Raw genomic sequence first — 17,664 nt, 5'->3', positions numbered from 1 at the left:
TGGTTCGGGTCTGCAGCTGGGCCACTTTACTTCTGAGGTCGGCTAGGTCGTTTTCAGTCTGGGAGACTCTAGTTTCAACTTCAGTGATCCGGTTCACTGCGTTTCTGAGGTCCTGTCGAACAAGACCCACGTCTTCTCGTACTTCCCCGATCTTAGTCTCTACCGCAGACTGTGTTGATTGAATGGCTTGAAGGATGGCACTCACTCCGTCTGGTGCGGGGCCTCCGCTAGCTGTGTCTCCCTCTCCTCGTTGGCCCGCCGGCGTTGTGAACTGGTCAATCTTTTGCTGGGAGGGTGGGGGTTGTTTGTTCGCCTTGTCTCTCCCCATCACAATATCGGAAACAGGAGTCAGGTAGCTCACTTCTTGCAGTCTTTCAAGTCAAGCCTAGGTCCCCTGCACGTTTGTAGTTACCACAGTTATAAAGAGGGCGTGGGGAGAGGCGTTCAGGCCCAGGTTGTGGTCTTCTCCACCTTTGGTATCCGGTGACTCCACGATGGGTCCAGCTCCGTCCCGGCCCAGCCCCTAACTGCCATTAGGTATTAAATGTTAAGGGGGGGGTAGGGCATCTTCTTCCCCTAACTTCTCTCCCCTCCCCCACCCTGTTGTCACTTCGTGCCGTTACCTTCAGTAGGGCCTCGACCGGCCTTAGTGTTGATTACGCCGCATCCGCGACGCCATGAGGTCACTCAAGGCCTTTGCCCTTCGTTGGGCCGCATTGCGGTGTGTTTCCCGGTGTGGCAGCGGTCCACGGTGGGCCTGTTCAGAACGGGAACCCGGAGAGGGTGGCCCCAAGTCTCTCCGTTCAATTGTTGGTTATTCGGTCGTGTCAGTATCCTCAGAAAGGCCTCGTCCCGTCCCGGTGTCTCCGCCACATTCCGTGGACCCCCTGCATACCTTTGTCGTCACTCACGACACCAGGAAGTCCCTCTCCGCAAACGCCTCTCCGCCGCTCCAGCCCCGGCCAGCGGGGTCTCCCCCGGGTGCAGCGCAGCCTCTCAGCTCCCCTCGGCCGATGTCCTCGAGCCGGCGCACGGCCGCAGCGTCACCCACACAGCGCTCTCTCCCCCTGGATGCAGCAGCACTGCTCCTGCATGCCGCGAGGACCACGTTTGGAGCGCAGCCTCAGCTCCCTCCAGGGTTCTTTTCTCCCCCCGACACACCTCCGTTCCAGTTCGGCCGCACCGGGAGGGATCGTCGGTCCGGCCCCGACTCAGCCGCGGAAGTCAGCCCCGGCCGCCATTTTGTTTCCAGGGACGGATCGGGCTCGGCTCGGGAACGGGGCCGCTTTCATGAAGTTGCTCGCCGCCGGAGATTCCCAGGGGTCCAGGGGTCGCAAGGATCGTCAAGATGACATCTTCAACTCAGTCAGGCCACTCTAACTACGGGCGGATGACGGAGGGGTCCAGAGCACTCTCAGAGTGCGACCGCCATCTTGACGCCCGAAGCCTCGCCCCCCACCAATAGCTTTGTTATATGTGAAAATGTTTTTTCCGAAGGTTGGTACTCCTAGTTCTATAGCATATATACATACATGGTAAAATCAGGGTTTACTCTTTTACTGTCACCTGCTGCCTGTTGACATTTTTTTGTACTTTACATCTTTGCAAAATCTGACATGACAAAGATGCTTTAAATGCTGGGACAGAATATGATATACAATTTACAGAGTGGGGATTTTAACCTGGCATTACAATAGTCCTGGCAGGGAAACTAAACAGATGAGGGTGCTTAACATAATGGGATTAGATTGGAATTTGGCATAACAAAGGGGCTGTACATTCTGGGGCACTTGGAAATAGCCATGTGCAAAGGTCCAGAGCATGCAATGGTGTGGGAATTTAAAACTAATAATAAGGTTGAATGTGTTGAGTGGGACAGTAGCGTGTTGACTTATGTCTTTAATTACTGAAAGCCAAAGACGCCCATTGGTACGTAATTAGCCCAGCTACGGACTTCCAAATATAATGTTCCTATTGTATCACTGGATTTGAGACCAGAAATAACTGGATGTACCTAAAGCACAAGAAACGATCACCTCCACTTACATTGTTTAACTCTCGCTATGGAACACCACGGCTGCACTGGAAATGTGATAATACACCAGTCATCAGGTTTCTTCTGATTTAGAAACATAACCTTTAAGTGGGATCCTCATTTCCAAACAGCAATGTTGCACTTCCACAGTTTAGCATACCTTCACACCTAGGGATGTGCTAAAGCAGATGGTTGTTTCAATATATAAAATGAATTGTGATTACATATGCAAAACCTACAGCATATGCAAGAGGTGGCTCCAGATGTCAGAGCCTCTAGTCCCCAGTAGCTACTTAGAACTTCTAGCTAGGTGAGAGTAATGGGCTCGGTGTCCCTAGTTTTGCAGTGGAGTTGGCCCATTGTTCTTGATTGAGGAGTGGTGAATAATGACCATACAGTAACATTAAAGTTCATGTTTGTATTTACTATCCTTTCCTTTACAGGCCCAGAAAATAAACTTGTCAGAACCCTCAAACAGGTATAAGGAATTATTGCTTTCTTCCTTACACTTAGCAGTATGATGAAACATGTCAACTAACAAGTGGTAGTGAGGGAGGAACACTATTGGTTACCAGTTAAACTTGACATCTTTGATGTGGTATTCCCCCAGACCTCTTACCTTCACTCCCCGTATTTACTGAACTCATTTTTGTTGGCCTTAGGTCTGTACACTTGACCCTGCTAACCAGTGATATAATGGTTATGCTCTCTCACCCAACTATTGTAAAATTGGCATCCAACCAATGGGAACATTTAATTTACCTATACGGTCCTATTATGTGGTACTATGTGTACTCAGGGTAAATTGAATGCTACTGCTGGACAGCAGCACCCATTGTGCCAACAACTAAAGTAGCACTGCAAAACATGCCGCAGCCTGTAGTGCAGGTCTAAACTGCCATTTTGACCTGGCAAAATTAACAGTTTGTCAGAGCTAAATCCTTCTTTTTAATGTTTCTAAGTCATCCCTAATAGAGGTCCTAACCACTCCCAGGGCATGATGTATAGTATTTCAAATGTAGGGGATGTGTATTTAAGTTTCACCAGTCGTGGCAGTGAGCCATTCAATAGCTTGTGCTTTCTTTTCAATTCTGAGCCATTGTCTATTTTCTCGTGTAATTAGTCGGTTCCCTCTCCCCGAGCCTGTGCCCTCATATTCTAATGCTCATAGAAGAACCAAAACTGTGCTGCTTGTACTTGTGTGACCTTGCACATCACCCCCATACCCATTTGAAGATAAAGGCATTTAAAATGCCTGGCGAGTCCTTGATTCCTGGAACTGTTTTCAGAATTTGGACAAAATATTGCTTAGAAACATCTGAGTTCAAAAATACCGAACTAATATTGTGAGGCTATGCCCATCCCTTTTCCTGACATCTAAGGGCTGACTGCCCTGCCACTAGCAAAAACAGCTCACACCGAGGCCTGCATGACCTTTGTTACCCTATACAGCCTTGAGCCAATGCCAGGAAAGGGGGAACGTTAGGCAAAGAGGGCATCCCCTACCCACAAGCTGGCACTAGATGCAAGAATAGCTCCTTCAGAACTTCTCAGCAGAGCACTCCTGGGTCTGTGGAAAATTCAGGAGAAGGACTGCCCTGCTGTCTGTAGAAGGAAGGCTGGACCTAATTGCACACTCCCCAAAAGTGTCTTGAAGGGTCAAATGGCTGACCTCCTGCTTGAGCTTGAGGGAAACAACAAGCTTTTTTGTAACTCCTCGGCTGACCAGCACCAATGGCCCTGCTGCTGGCCTCCGCTGGGGAGAGTTCTGATCTTCAGGAGGTGCCTTAGACCCTTGGCTGGCATCAGAATGTATTCCTCCTGAACCCCAGGTGAAAATTCAGATGTGTTGCTGGTTCCTTGACCAGATAAAGAATGACTGCCTGTGACCCTGAACGAAGTGAATTTCCAGCTGCAATTGCTTTTGGTCAAATCGCATTGTACCCGACCTTTGACTGTGCTTAGTTAGGTTTAACTGTAGGGTCTGTTCTTAAATCAGGTTTATGACATCACAGCCACAATTATCTTGATGACTAACAATTACAAATCCACTTCAAGTGGGCTCCATCAGCTGCCAGGCGTTTTGAACACATAGGCCCTCATCATGACTGTGGTAGTCTTTTGCCAAGCCCGCCTCAACTGCGGTATTATGACTGCCAGTGGATATCCGTACCGCCGGCAGTCGGATATCCAGTGGCATTCATCACGGCTGTCGGTGGCGCTTAAGCGATTCCACTGCCGACACCACCATGTCAGAAAAGACCAGTCACAGAATTAAACCAGTAATTCTGTTTGGGGGTCTTCTTGTGGTGTGGCAGTGCCAGAGGTGGGAGCGCGGGGTCCCGTCCCCTCACGGAGAAGCACCTCATCGGATGAGTTAAGTATTGTCTGCAAGAGGAGTAGGGTGGGGGTTTGTGAATGGGTGTGTGTGAGTGTGTGTATGCATGTCATGAATGTGGGGGGAAGTGTCTTTGTGTGCATGTGTGTGTACCTGTGGGGAAGTGTGGTGATGGTGATGCATGTGTGTATGCATGTGGATGGGGGGTGGGAGCGTGTTCATGGGTGAATGTGTAAGGGGTAAAGGATGTGTGAGTGAGTGCGTGTAGGTACGTGTATGTATGGATGTGTATATGGTGTGTGTGTGCGTGCGGTGAGGTACGATTGAGATGGGGTGTGGTTGTGTGAAGATGAGTGAGAGGGTGGGGGTTGTGTATGTATGTATGTACTTGAAGGGAGGGGGTGGGGGAGTGGTGAGTATATGCGTGAGTGTGTGACGTGTATGGGTATGGGTATGTATGCATGCCGAATGGGGGTGAATGTTGTGAGTGCTTGTGTGAGTGGGACTGTGTCTGTTTGTGATTGTGTGTGTGTGGGTGCATGCGTGCATGTGTGCAGAGGTGTTTGGGGGTATCCCGGCGACAGAAACACAAGTTCCTGCTCTCTGGATACCTTTCCTTCAGCAGTTTTTGGCAGTGAGACCGCCAGGAAAATGCAGGCGGTGTCCCTAGTCGAAATAACTTCTGCAGTTATCCGACTCCCACCGGGCTGAAGATGGAAACCTCCAGCCCTGCAGGCCATTGTAAAGTAGCGGGACAGGCGGGACGGGCGGGGACACAGCGGTTTGGCAGTGGCCAAACTGCTGCAGTTGTAATATGGTGGTCTGCACCGCTGGTCCCATGGCGGTGAGACCGCCACGGCGGCCCTGGGGGTTCATAGACCGCCAGGGTTATAATGAGGGTCATAGTCTGTCAAACCCTAAAGAGGTCTCATTACCTATTCAGCTCTTGAATTGTGGCCGAGCTATGTAAACACTGTGACACACATTATGTACCTCGAGTACAGTTCACATGTCTTATATATAGTTAGCACAGCTGGAGTGCAATAGGCTCAAACAATATTCTTGTCCAGAGTATGATCCTGTATGTAAAGTGAATGTATGTATGTACCTATGTATGTATGTATGTATGTATCAATGCATGTATATGGTATTTCTATAGGGCAAACGTAGCTAAAAGACAAATTAGTCTGTACGGGGCAAAAATAAGCACACATTTCAACAAGTCATTGTAGAGCTAAGATAAAATTAGCCCTCAGAGAATATAAAAATGTGGTTTGGCAACTAAGTCCAATTTTTATGCCAACAAAATTCTTGATGCATTCAATGCCATGAGGGAAGTGTTTAAGATTGTCAGTGAGCTGTCACATTTAATGGAATCTGTCTTCTTTGGAGACACTATTTGACAATCTGCCTATTTTGATGAGAAAATCAAGGCTGTATATGATGGGGTAACTCTGCTTTCTGTGTTCTTGACAGCTATCCCGTCTTCTCCACCTTCATTGGAATACAGCATAATTTAGCCCCTTGATAATTTCAACTTGCTGTTGTTGCAGGACCATCTTGATCTAATAATGGGATACTATGTGCTTCCCTATTGATCTTCACACCCATCATATCTTTTGCTATGAACTTCTGGCATTGCTCTAGGCGATGCCAGCTATACAGGACAAATCAATCACATAATCAATAATTCTGAAAGGCTGAAATAGGAACTGTTTTAACCAAGCCCTATGGTGCGGAATAACTAGCGGCAAATCTTTTTGCTTCCTTACCCAAATAACATTTTGGAGAAATCCATTAGCAAGTGGCTGGTGCTTTTTCTAGAATTCAATATGATCTTAGGTGAGGTCCAGTCAGGGTTTCACCCAACAAATCACATTACACTGAAATTACTTTGATTTCTATTCTTCACGTTCTACAACTTCTGGCAGACTGGGGCTGTTCTTGTGCCCTCTTTCTGCTAGAGTTATCCACAACCTGTGTCAGACTTCCTCCCTGATTCAAGGATTGCCTACAGGAGATTGGAATAAGAGTCCAAAAGCTGTCTCAGATCCGGTCTTATTTATCAGATTGGGCTTATGCTGTGCAGTTTGGTACTTTTCAATCTGAGGTGAAATGTTTCTCCGAATGTTCCTTTGGATGCATCACATATCTCCATTCTTCTTAATCTTTATGTTTGTCGTTTAACCTTGCTAATTTGTACTTTTGGTCTGAAGTTGATGCATTATGCTTACAACACACACATTTTGATATCTTTTGATTACCATTCTTGTGGTCTGTTTCCATTTTAATTACCTCAATTATGGCTGTTGTAGAGTAGATGACCTCCAATTAGACACTGACAAGATTGAAGTTCTTGTCATCTCAGGAGGTAATTTTTCCAAGCTCTTCCCAAGGAACTTTACCCCTCTCAATTAGGGTAGTTTCTTACTCCTGTTTTTTCTGCCCCAGTCTGGGCTTTCAGTATGAAAAGAATCTGTCCTAGGCTAATCTGGTGAAAACAAATATTCCACAGTCTTTTCTTGTTGAAATTAATCAGAAAAATGTTACTTGTCTTATTCTTCATACATGACCATATGTGGTTTAAACCATCATTCTCAGCCAATTTGACTGTTGAAATTCTATGTTTTTGGACTTGTTTGCAATCCTTTTTTACCCACTAAATAGAATTTACACTGAAGTGGTTGCCTAGCTTTGAATCCTCCTCCTCTGCGTCTTAATTTCTCAGGGCACTCCATTGTCTTTCAGTCTTAAAGAGGATTTTCTTTAAGCCAATGTGCATCCTTATAGGGCAGTGTTAGACTTGGCATCCTTGGTGTGGTCTCCCCTAACTTTTTTCCTCTGTTTCCCAGGTTGTTGGTGTATGCCAGACTCTGGGCCTCATTATGACCCTGGCGGGCGGCGGAGGCCGCCCGCCAGGATGCCGCCCTCCATAATACCGCTCCGCGGTCAGAAGACCGCCGAGGGTATTATGAGTTTTTCCCTGGGCTGGCGGGCGGTCTCCAAAAGACCGCCCGCCAGCCCAGGGAAAAACTCCCTTCCCACGAGGATGCCGGCTCGTAATCGAGCCGGCGGAGTGGGAAGGTGCGACGGGTGCTACTGCACCCGTCGGGTATTTCACTGTCTGCTACGCAGACAGTGAAATACTAGCGGGGCCCTCTTACGGGGGCCCCTGCAGTGCCCATGCCATTGGCATGGGCACTGCAGGGGCCCCCAGGGGCCCCACGACAATCCTTACCGCCATCCTGTTCCTGGCGGGCGAGCCGCCAGGAACAGGATGGCGGTAAGGATTGTCAGAATCCCCTCGGCGGCGCAGCGAGCTGCGCCGCCTTGGAGGATTCTTAGGGGCAGTGGAAAACCGGCGGGAGACCGCCGGTTTTCCCGTTCTGACCGCGGCCAAAGCGCCGCGGTCAGAATGCCCAAGGGAGCACCGCCGGCCTGTCGGCAGTGCTCCCGCCCCCGTTGGCCCTGGCGGTTCTCTACCGCCAGGGTCATAATGAGGCCCTCTGTCTTTGCTGTTTTTGTTACTCTGGGCACTTTACCACTGATATCCAGTTCTAAAGTGCAAGTGCTCCTGTACAAAATGTGTATGTAATTGGTTTATCCACAATTGGTATATTTGATTTACTGGTAAGTCTGTAGTACAGTGCACTAGAGGTGTCCAGGGCCTGTAAATCAAATGCTACTAGTGGGCCTGTAGCACTGGTTGTGCCACCCACATTAGTAGCTCTGTAATCATGTCTCAGACCTGCCACTGCAGTGTCTGTGTGTGCAGTTTTAAACTGTCAATTCACCTTGGCAAGTGTACCCACTTGCCAGGCCTAAACCTTCAATTTTCTTACATGTAATACACCCCTAAGGTAGACCCTATGTAGCCCCATTAGCAGGGTGCAGAGTATGTTTAAGGTAGGACATATACTAATGTGTATTATATGTCCTAACAATGAAATACTGCTAAATTTGTTTTTCACTGTTGTAAGGCCTATCCCTCTCATAGGTTAACATGGGGGCTGCCTTTAAATATGATTAAAGCGTAGATTCCCTTTATGAGCGGATAGACATGTGTAGTTTGGGGTCTCTGAGCTCACAATTTAAAAATGCATCTTTTAGTAAAGTTGATTTTAAGATTGTGTGTTTGAAAATGCCACTTTTAGAAAGTGAGCATTTTCTTGCTTAAACCATTCTGTGAGTCTGCCTGTTTGTGGATTCCCTGTCTGGGTCAGTTTGACAGTTAGGCTGTTTGCACCTCTCTCTAGACAGTGACACAAAGGGAGCTGGGGTGTAGCCTGTATATCCTGATGAGCCATCTGTGCTAGGAGGGAGGGGAGTAGTGGTCACTCACACCTGAAAGGGCTGTGCCTACCCTCACACAATGCAGTCTCCAACCCCCTGGTGTCTGGCCTGGGCAAGGCAGGATTTCAAAAACAAGAGAGACTTTCTTTTGAACTAAGCCTACTTCAAAGGCCAAAATGTGTATAAGAAGGGCACCCAAAACCACACACTTTAGATCACGTCTGGACATCAGGAGGAACCTCTGTCTGTAGAAGCTATCCTGCAGTTGCTGCTTCTGCCTGGTGAAAGGGGACAAAGACTGGACTTTGCTGTGGATTCCTGCTTGTGAAGAAATCTCCAAGGGCTTGTCCTGAGCTTACCTCCTGTTGTTGAATTCTCAGGGCCATTAAAGACATGCTAAGACTCCTGCCCTGCTAAGTGGTGCCCTATTCAGTTCCTGGGGCAATGGCAGATGAAGCTGGCAGACAAAGTTGGAAATCCACGCACAGACCGCCGTGCAGGGACATTTCCGACACAACCTCCGAGAGCGGCTGATTAAACGGCGCGCCGGCGGCTCTGTGGCTGAAATCGATGCAGCACTTGCAGTGCGGATGGGAGATCGATGCATGCAGCTGAAGAAACGATGCACTGCATTGCTGACGGAGGCTGGTAACTTTGCAACCCACACAATGTGGTTTTGCTATCACTGTGCAGCAGGATTTTCGATGCAAACCTTGCTGGGGGTGGAATAATGACGCAACGCCTGCCTGGACCAGAGTGCTGCCCGGATCTACTCATCGCTCCCCTGCGGGGAGGAAAAATGATGCATGCTGCCCTCACCGGAGAAGGAGAAATGACACACGATCTAGCTTGTGGGTGAGAAATCGATGCACTGCTTATCTTTTTCGACGCACACTCGCCCGAACATGTTATTTTTTGATGATACCCAGGTACCTTTCAATGCTAACAGTGTTTTATCTGTTTACAAAAGGATTTAGGACTCTTTTTGCTTTTTAATTAATAACTTGACTTGTATATGTTGGATTTTTGTTGTTTTGGTCTTGTTTTGAGATAAATATTTCCTATTTTTCTAAACCTGTGTTGTGACATTTTGTAGTGTTTTCATTAAGTTACTGTATGTGTTGGTACAAATACTTTACACCTAGCACTCTGAAGTTAAGCCTGCCTGCTCGTGCCAAGCTACCAAGGGGGTGAGCAGGGGTTAGCTGAGGATGATTCTCCTTTACCCTGACTAGAGTGAGGGTCCTTGCTTGGGGGGGGTAACCTGACTGCCAACCAAAGACCCCATTTATAACAGGCGGTGCTGCAAGTGCACATTGGATGAATTAAAAAACAACACAGCTGACACACATTGGCCAAGTGGACACACCTTCAAATCACATTATAAAACATACCTCTTCACAGACCACAATCCTTTGCATTTCCACTGCAAGCCACAGAAGCCTGGGTGCATTTTTTTCCAAAGAGTACATAGATTAGGCACCACTTTTTTCACCATCCCATAGAACATCCTGCACACACTTTTGTCCATTCACACTCTATTGCACTTCCCCTGTTCAGTAAGTTCCTGTGACCTGTATTTTTTTTCCCACCATGTCATGTTTAAAAATTCCCAGTTTTTCCGAAGGTGAGTTAAGAGTCATGGTGGATGAAATCATAAGAGTAGAGCCACAGGAACCAGTTGCATGTCAAGAAGACTGGCAGTGGCCTTCCCAGTGCCCCATTAATACTCTTTCTCTGGGGCCTGACAGGAATACCCAGGGGAGTACAGTCTAGTAAGTTACCACACTAACAAATCACAAAAATGCATTGTCATTCATGCTCTCAGCTCACCTTTTGCCACTGTGTTGTTCAATTATCCCACCAACATACAATACCTAGAGTATATGAGTGTTAACACTGTCAGTCTGCATTGTTGGACCCAATGTCACAGCTACCAAGGCCCATCATATCTCCAAGTGCTGCCAGCGACCCCAGTGTGTTAACTCTCAATTGAAGTGGATTCACCTGGGAGGATAGCATATGTATAGTGTGTGTAGTACAGGGATTAACCTAACTGGAACTCCCTTGAGGCACTGTTTCAGTAACTCCAACCACCAGCCCAGTGTTCACTTGTCCAAAGACCCCTGTTTGTTAACTTTCAATTGAAGTGGACTCACCTGGGAGGATAACATTTGTATAGTGTGTATAGTATAGAGATTGTCCTGACTGCAATTCCCAGTAGGCCCTGTTTCTTTAACTCCAACCACCAGCACAGGGGTCATATGCCCCAATACATCTGTATGTCAACTCTCAAATGAAGTATACTCACCTAGAGGGAGAACACTGTATACTGTGTGTGCTACAGGAAATGATCTGACTACAACTCGTAGCAGGCACTGTATCAGTAACTCTAGTCACTAGACCGTTGGTCACACATACTCCAATATATCTGTTAATGAACTCTCAAATGAAGTGTACTCACCTGGGGTGATACAATTGGTCAGATGTGTGTAGTAAACAAAATGACCTGATTGCAACTCGCAGCAGGCCCTGTTCCTGTAACTCCAGCCACCAGCACAGTGGTCACATGCCCCAATAAATCTGTTTGATAACTCTCAAATGTAGTATATTCACCTGGGGGGATAAAACTTTTATAGTGAGGAGTACAAGGATTGACCTGACTGCAGCTCATCTGACTGTTTGACTGTTTCTGTAACTCCAACCACCAGCACAGTGTTCTCTTGTCCAAAGACCCCTGTTTGTCAACTCACAAAGGAGTAATCAAGCACAGATCATGCTCAAATCAGAGATGTGACTAGCTACATAGCTCTATCTCGATTTGCTAACCCAAGATAAAACTATTAAGGATAGGAATGACACCTTACCCAGTATGCACAACAACTATTCCTAAGGCCTCGAGCTGCATCACCAGATTGGTATTTGCAGCAGACACATTGACAGCACTGTGCACATGATGACTCTAGTCACATACACAACAAAGTCCGGGGTGTGCCTCCATCACACTTAAACATCCCTCAAAATGGTCATCTCGCCTAGCCACTGTGTTGGCTGCATTGGTGGCAAGAGTCATTTTCAGTTCATCCTCCCAAGTGCAACTGATCCGCACATCTCAGCAGCTGCTTGAGTCAAAATGATTTGGCATACTTCATACAGGTCAGGTCAGTACACCCAATACCATGGTTACTTACTACAACTTAACGTTTTACAAGGTCTCTGCTTACTGAAACTCTAAACCATTGGAGGTAAATGTCAAAATACAACAAGTAACGTTCTACGTTTCAACTGGTGGCTCTGCCGCTGGACACACAAAGGCCACAGAACAGACTGCCACTACTCCCCTGGATAAAGCCCTCAGTGATGATGACACTCCAGGATGTCTGGACCTGGAGGACGGTTCTGCCCCATCTGGGCAACCTGGTCAGATGACAACAGTGAGTTTCACTGTGCCCATAGCGTCACCTCCAAGCCCTGTTTCTTCCACATCCCAGGCAACCATTTGCCCCCCAAGCTATGTCCCTAGCACAGTGTTTACCATCTTGTGTCCCCCAGTCTTGGATCCTGAGTTGTAGCGCAATACTTCGGACAATGAGGGTCCAAGAACAAGTTGGAGAGGGCACTCTGTGGCAAGGGCACAGGCCTGGGGGTGTAGGGTGCATGGAAGAGATGCTGTGGGCCAGCAGGGTGAGGCCACGGAGGCTGGTGTTTGTGGTCTATCAGGAGTCCTAAGGCATGATGGGCCAGGTGTTGACCGAACTCCGGAAACTGACGCAGTTACAGAGGGACATGCCTAGGGACATGCAGGAACAGATGGAGGCCCACAATACCAACAGGGCGTTCCCTAATAGGGGTGTTGAGGGTCATACACACCACCCCTAGCAGGGCTTTTCAACATCAGTCCACACCTTCCTTTGGCTCATCAACAGCAGGCCCATCAACATCGGTGACAGCCACTGGAAGGGAGGCCCTGCCAGAAGAACAACAAGCTCCAAACCTCCCTACCTCTATACCAGCAGACCTCCCCCAACGCAAGAAGGGATGTCCAGCAAAGAATCCAGGAGGTGCAGATGGCAAGGTACCCACACCTGCCAGTAATAACCCTCTTACATAAGGACCTCTTTTGTGTGTTACACATTCAGTCTGGACTGATTCTGAACCACCAACCATTTCCAAAGGGAGGAGTACTCTGGGCTTTGGACTCCCAATGGTGTGGCTTCTACTACAATGATTTCATTCACCATTACTGACCCCTTCATATTTGGCTTTTGGTTGAGTCATGTCACATGCATTTTATGGTAGTCATTGCTGCACAATAAAATCACCCTTAACTGACTCTTTGTCTGCTGATTTTGATTTCATACTTAGCCATGTAGATATGTCAGACCATGTGACCATACAGTGATGATCCAAGCTTCTTGTTCAAAATGAATATGTTGCATGTATACAGTGTCCAGCTCAGGATTACAACCCTCCCACACAAACACATACATACAAGTGTCTGCTGAAACTAAAAATGATATTACAGTGTTCGGCACATAGGCTGTCAGTATGTCTGAACTACTGGAACTCAAGAATACTTGACTCATACTGAGTAAATGAACATATCGACAGGTACAGACCCCTAGACACGGAAGGAAGGGATTAGTTAGACATTGTCCTATAGAATAGGCAAATATTGCTGTGGGTGATGTCAGCAGCTTGAGCCTTATAACATATTACGCCAAGTAATTTAACATCACATACTCCAAGATATAGAAAGATGACAGTACAACAGACCTTGATCACAGAGCCATCATTATCCGATTCCTATGCATCTGGTGGTTTGACACAAACACATGTCAGGGTTGTGGCACAGGCACTGTGACCTGCCTACATTGATGAAACACATCTACAGCTAAATATAGGTCATACAAAAAGTGTTTAGCCAATGTCAGGGAAAATTACATGGTTGTAAGTTAGGACTACATATTTGATGACCACATGCTGACCAACATGATGCATCAGGCCCACCACAACAAAAAAAGAGCAATAGGCACTTCGGAACCTTCACCAAAACACTGTGCAAACTGTCTTGGTACAGGTCTCGTACACCCAAACTTTGCAACCTACATTACCTGGAACAATCCATGTCCACTTTGTATGTCAGAACAGCATCACATACCTGCCAAAGTCAAAACTCTGAAATGCCAACATGAAGATGTCATGGTGAAGGTACCTGTGCAAAGAACAAAACAAGTATAGGCTTGAAACCAACATAACAAGCAACTGGGAGACAAATTACATTGCAAGGAAACTGACACAAACAAAGCAACATCATCACATCATCATGGTGGGGATGTGTCAAAAGCTATCTTATTAAGCATCCTTCGGCTGAGTATTGCAGAGTATCAGCTCACTAGCTGTTTCAAAAACACTCAACTCCACACATCATCACAGCTATGGTTCATTGTGCAGTAAGGAAATAACATAACATACTTACACTCATGAGAAGTAGAGAAGTAGCTGTGGATGAGATCTTCTCACAAGTCAGCTCCTTCCTCTTCATCACTGTCATCCTCACTTGGAATTTCAAGATTCTCACCCTGTGGCACTGCAGGCTCCACCTCCTCTGGGATGTATGGGATATTTCTCTGCAGGGTGATGTTGTGGAGCATGCAGCATACCACAGTGATCTGACACCATTTTATGGGTGAGTTGAGGAGGGGTCCCCTAGTTTTGTCCAGACAGCGGAATATGGCCTACGGGAGTCTAAAAGCCCTCTCCACTGGTCACCATGTTCTTCTTCCATGGGCCTCATCGAAGCAGACTTCCTCTGGCATAGTTGGATTCCTCAGTGGCGTCAACAACCAAGGGCAGTTTGGATATGCTGAGTCTCTTCCTAAGGAATGGGACAAAAGTGCAACAATGAGTCACTCACTTCATGATTGTAGCATTTGACATTGCTCACACAATCAGGCCAGATGTGACTTACCAACCAGACAGGCCCTCTCTGAGTGCAGTTATGGCATCATCTGGGGTATGGTGCTGTTCCGCATTATGAAGGAATCATGGGCTGATCCGGGATAACAGGCACACACATTTGAGATGTAGAGATCTGCCGAACAGACAACTTGCAAGTTGATGGAATAGAAATTCTTTCTGTTGCAAAAGACTTGTTCAGTGGCCTGTGGTGGCACCTAACCAACATGTGTATGATCAATGGCCCCTACCACATGTGGGAGGCAAGCAAAACCATAAAAGTCAGCCTTCACATTGGCTAAATCGGGGGAACCTGATTTTGCTGTCAATGTGTTTCACCACTGCATAGAGGAAATCCTTCAACACCAGACTGAACATAGGTTGAGACATGCCAGCAGATAGGGCCACTGTAGTTTGGGAGGACCCTGTGGCAAGGAAGTGCAATACTGATATGGCTTGTACAATGAGTGGTATGCAGGTTGGATTATTGAGAGCTGGCATCAGATCTTATTCCAACTGACAGCATTAGTCCACTATTGTTTGCCTATTCAGATGGTATAACCGTATGAAGTGGTGTTCTTACATGGTCTAAAGGTCTGGCAGTGGAATGTAGACAGGAGTCTGTTGCATACTCCCTCTCTCTGGGTACCAATGTGTGACAAGACATGATTTGTAACATCAGTCAGTGTGTCCACAGCAACATACATAATGCATGCCAACACTATCACATGACAAATTATTTCTGACTGGCTAGACATAACACATAGTACATATCCCAGCTGGCAAGTACACTAGGGTCACATATAACCCCCATAGTTGTCCACACATATTTCCACAATATGGATTCGGGTGCTACACAATTGTCCCTCAAAATGTGACTCATTTTCTGACTACCAAAAACTTCAGTCTGCGGTGGTGGCCCGTGCACCGCTGTTATATGCCATCTGTGCCTTGCAACACATTACACTGGTGGTTGTATAGAAGGACCTTCATAACATGACAGAATGAGGATGTTTGTGATGATCCTACACATATATTGTATGTGTGATGCATTTTACACTGACATAAACAATACTTCCAACTGCCAAAATGTTGGATGCCTGACCTACTCCACTGGACATTAGGAAACATCTGCGACCGTCGGCGGCAATCGTCTGCATGGTAGGCGGTTCTAACTGTGGCAGACACAGTGATAGGCTAATATTGTTGCCTGTGGTGGTCGCAGCCCAATGGCTGTGTCCATCGGTGGTGATGACCCCCTGCATGGTGTACATGACTGCCATAAAATGCATATTCACTCACTTGACTCCTGACACTGATGCCAGCAACACCTCCACTACTTGACCTGCTGTGTGCCACCTCTGGGAGCAATCATGCGAGGCCCAGATGGTGATAGAGCCCGCCTTTTCTCCAGAGGTCCAGAGGAGCGGGAGAGGCTTGTAAATGAAGTCTTTCCCCTGTATGGACAGCTCTATGGCTCTCCGGAGGAGCAGGTCAGTTCTTCATGTGCACAGTTGACTCCATTCAACACCATTCTTTCCCTCCTCACAGGCTACATTATGTCCCTGTGTGCCAGTTGGACTTCTTGTGTGCCTGTTGATGCAGTCTGTGTGGCATCAATGGGATTTACTTGGTACAGGTATTGATGATGAGTGCAATATGTTCTGTTCGTTAACATTGTGTTGTGTGCTTGTTTTTGGCATCCTAGATCCTCCTAATGTTGGATGCACATGACTGGGCAAGGAGACGTTACTGCCATCCAATGCCATTTCTTTCTTTATGATGGTTGTAAATGTTAGAAAGCTTGTATGTGCATGATAGCATGACAGCATGGGTTGTGGTTGCATCTTGTCTGAGTCCTTTGAGGATCTTGTACGCAATGGCACGAGCCAAACATTCAGCTCGGGCCGCGTCGCGCGGCCTGGAGACGCGACGCGCCCCCAACCTGCTGTGCACTGTACTAGGCCCCGTTCTTCCATAGCGCGACGTGCTTTCAGGCAGGTTTAACCCTCCCCCACTAACCTGTTCTTGTTTTCTTCTTATTTCTTTTCATTTTGCATTGTGACTCCCTTTATGTTTTTGCCTTTTCCCATATTACCTCTCTCTTCCCAGCATGCTTAGTTTCCCTACTCTATATGGCTCCTAGTCCATTATATTCTATGTGTTTTTTTCCCTATCTAAGATGGAGTCCTTGCACTTCCTGTGGGTTGCTTCCTGTTTTTTGGTACATATAGGCTGTGCTTCTTTCTCTCCTTGCGCTGCAACACTTTCTGTTTGGATGGTGTCTTCGCTCCTGCTTCTTCATACTCAATTCTGGTTCACGTCCATTCCAGTGTTGTTTCCTGTTCTTTTGCTCTTGTATTACTTTTCATTTTTGCTCCTGTTTCAGGAACTTTTCCTTTTTGGAGTTTTTTTTTCCCCTTTCAGGGTTTTTTTTCCCTCTGGCACTACTTCTGTAGGACACGGCCTGCTCTTGGCGTTTCCATTGCCTGCAGCACTGTGGCTACCAGAAAGAGTTGCCCCTACCTGGGTCAAGGCCGAACATTCAGAAACAAGATCCTCGCCACTCGTCCTGCGGACTCAGGTTAAAGCAGCGAGTAAGTTGTGACACAATGTGTATAGTGCCACAGATCTTTCAACCCACATCTGCCCTTTCAAAACTGTTGTCTGGAAGGCATATCATGACTCACTCTGCCCTTCAAGTTGCCACACAAACCACAAGCTAAATTGCTGATGGCCACATGACATACTGTCATGCATGGAAGAGATGGAAATGTGAGTGTCATGTAGGTTATGAAAGGTCATCCTGCAGAGACCAGGGCCTGTCAAATTAAACTCCTGGTATTGGACATAGTCCAGGCTGTGGTATAGTCACTGTAGCTATGAAACTGTGGCACTGTGCCCACTCCCTGTGCTAGAGTAGATCCTTTCTTGTGGCCAATATGATGCTCTATTGACAAGACCTGCCCTGAATGCCTCAGTCCATTGGCTAGGTTAGGAATGGGTACAGAGGTATATCACTGAACTAGTCCATATGTGC

Source organism: Pleurodeles waltl, chromosome 2_1 (genome assembly GCF_031143425.1).
Source record: "Pleurodeles waltl isolate 20211129_DDA chromosome 2_1, aPleWal1.hap1.20221129, whole genome shotgun sequence".
In the NCBI taxonomy this organism is placed as follows: domain Eukaryota; kingdom Metazoa; phylum Chordata; class Amphibia; order Caudata; family Salamandridae; genus Pleurodeles; species Pleurodeles waltl.
The sequence above is the reverse complement of the archived record's forward strand: the minus strand, read 5'-3'. Positions refer to the sequence as shown.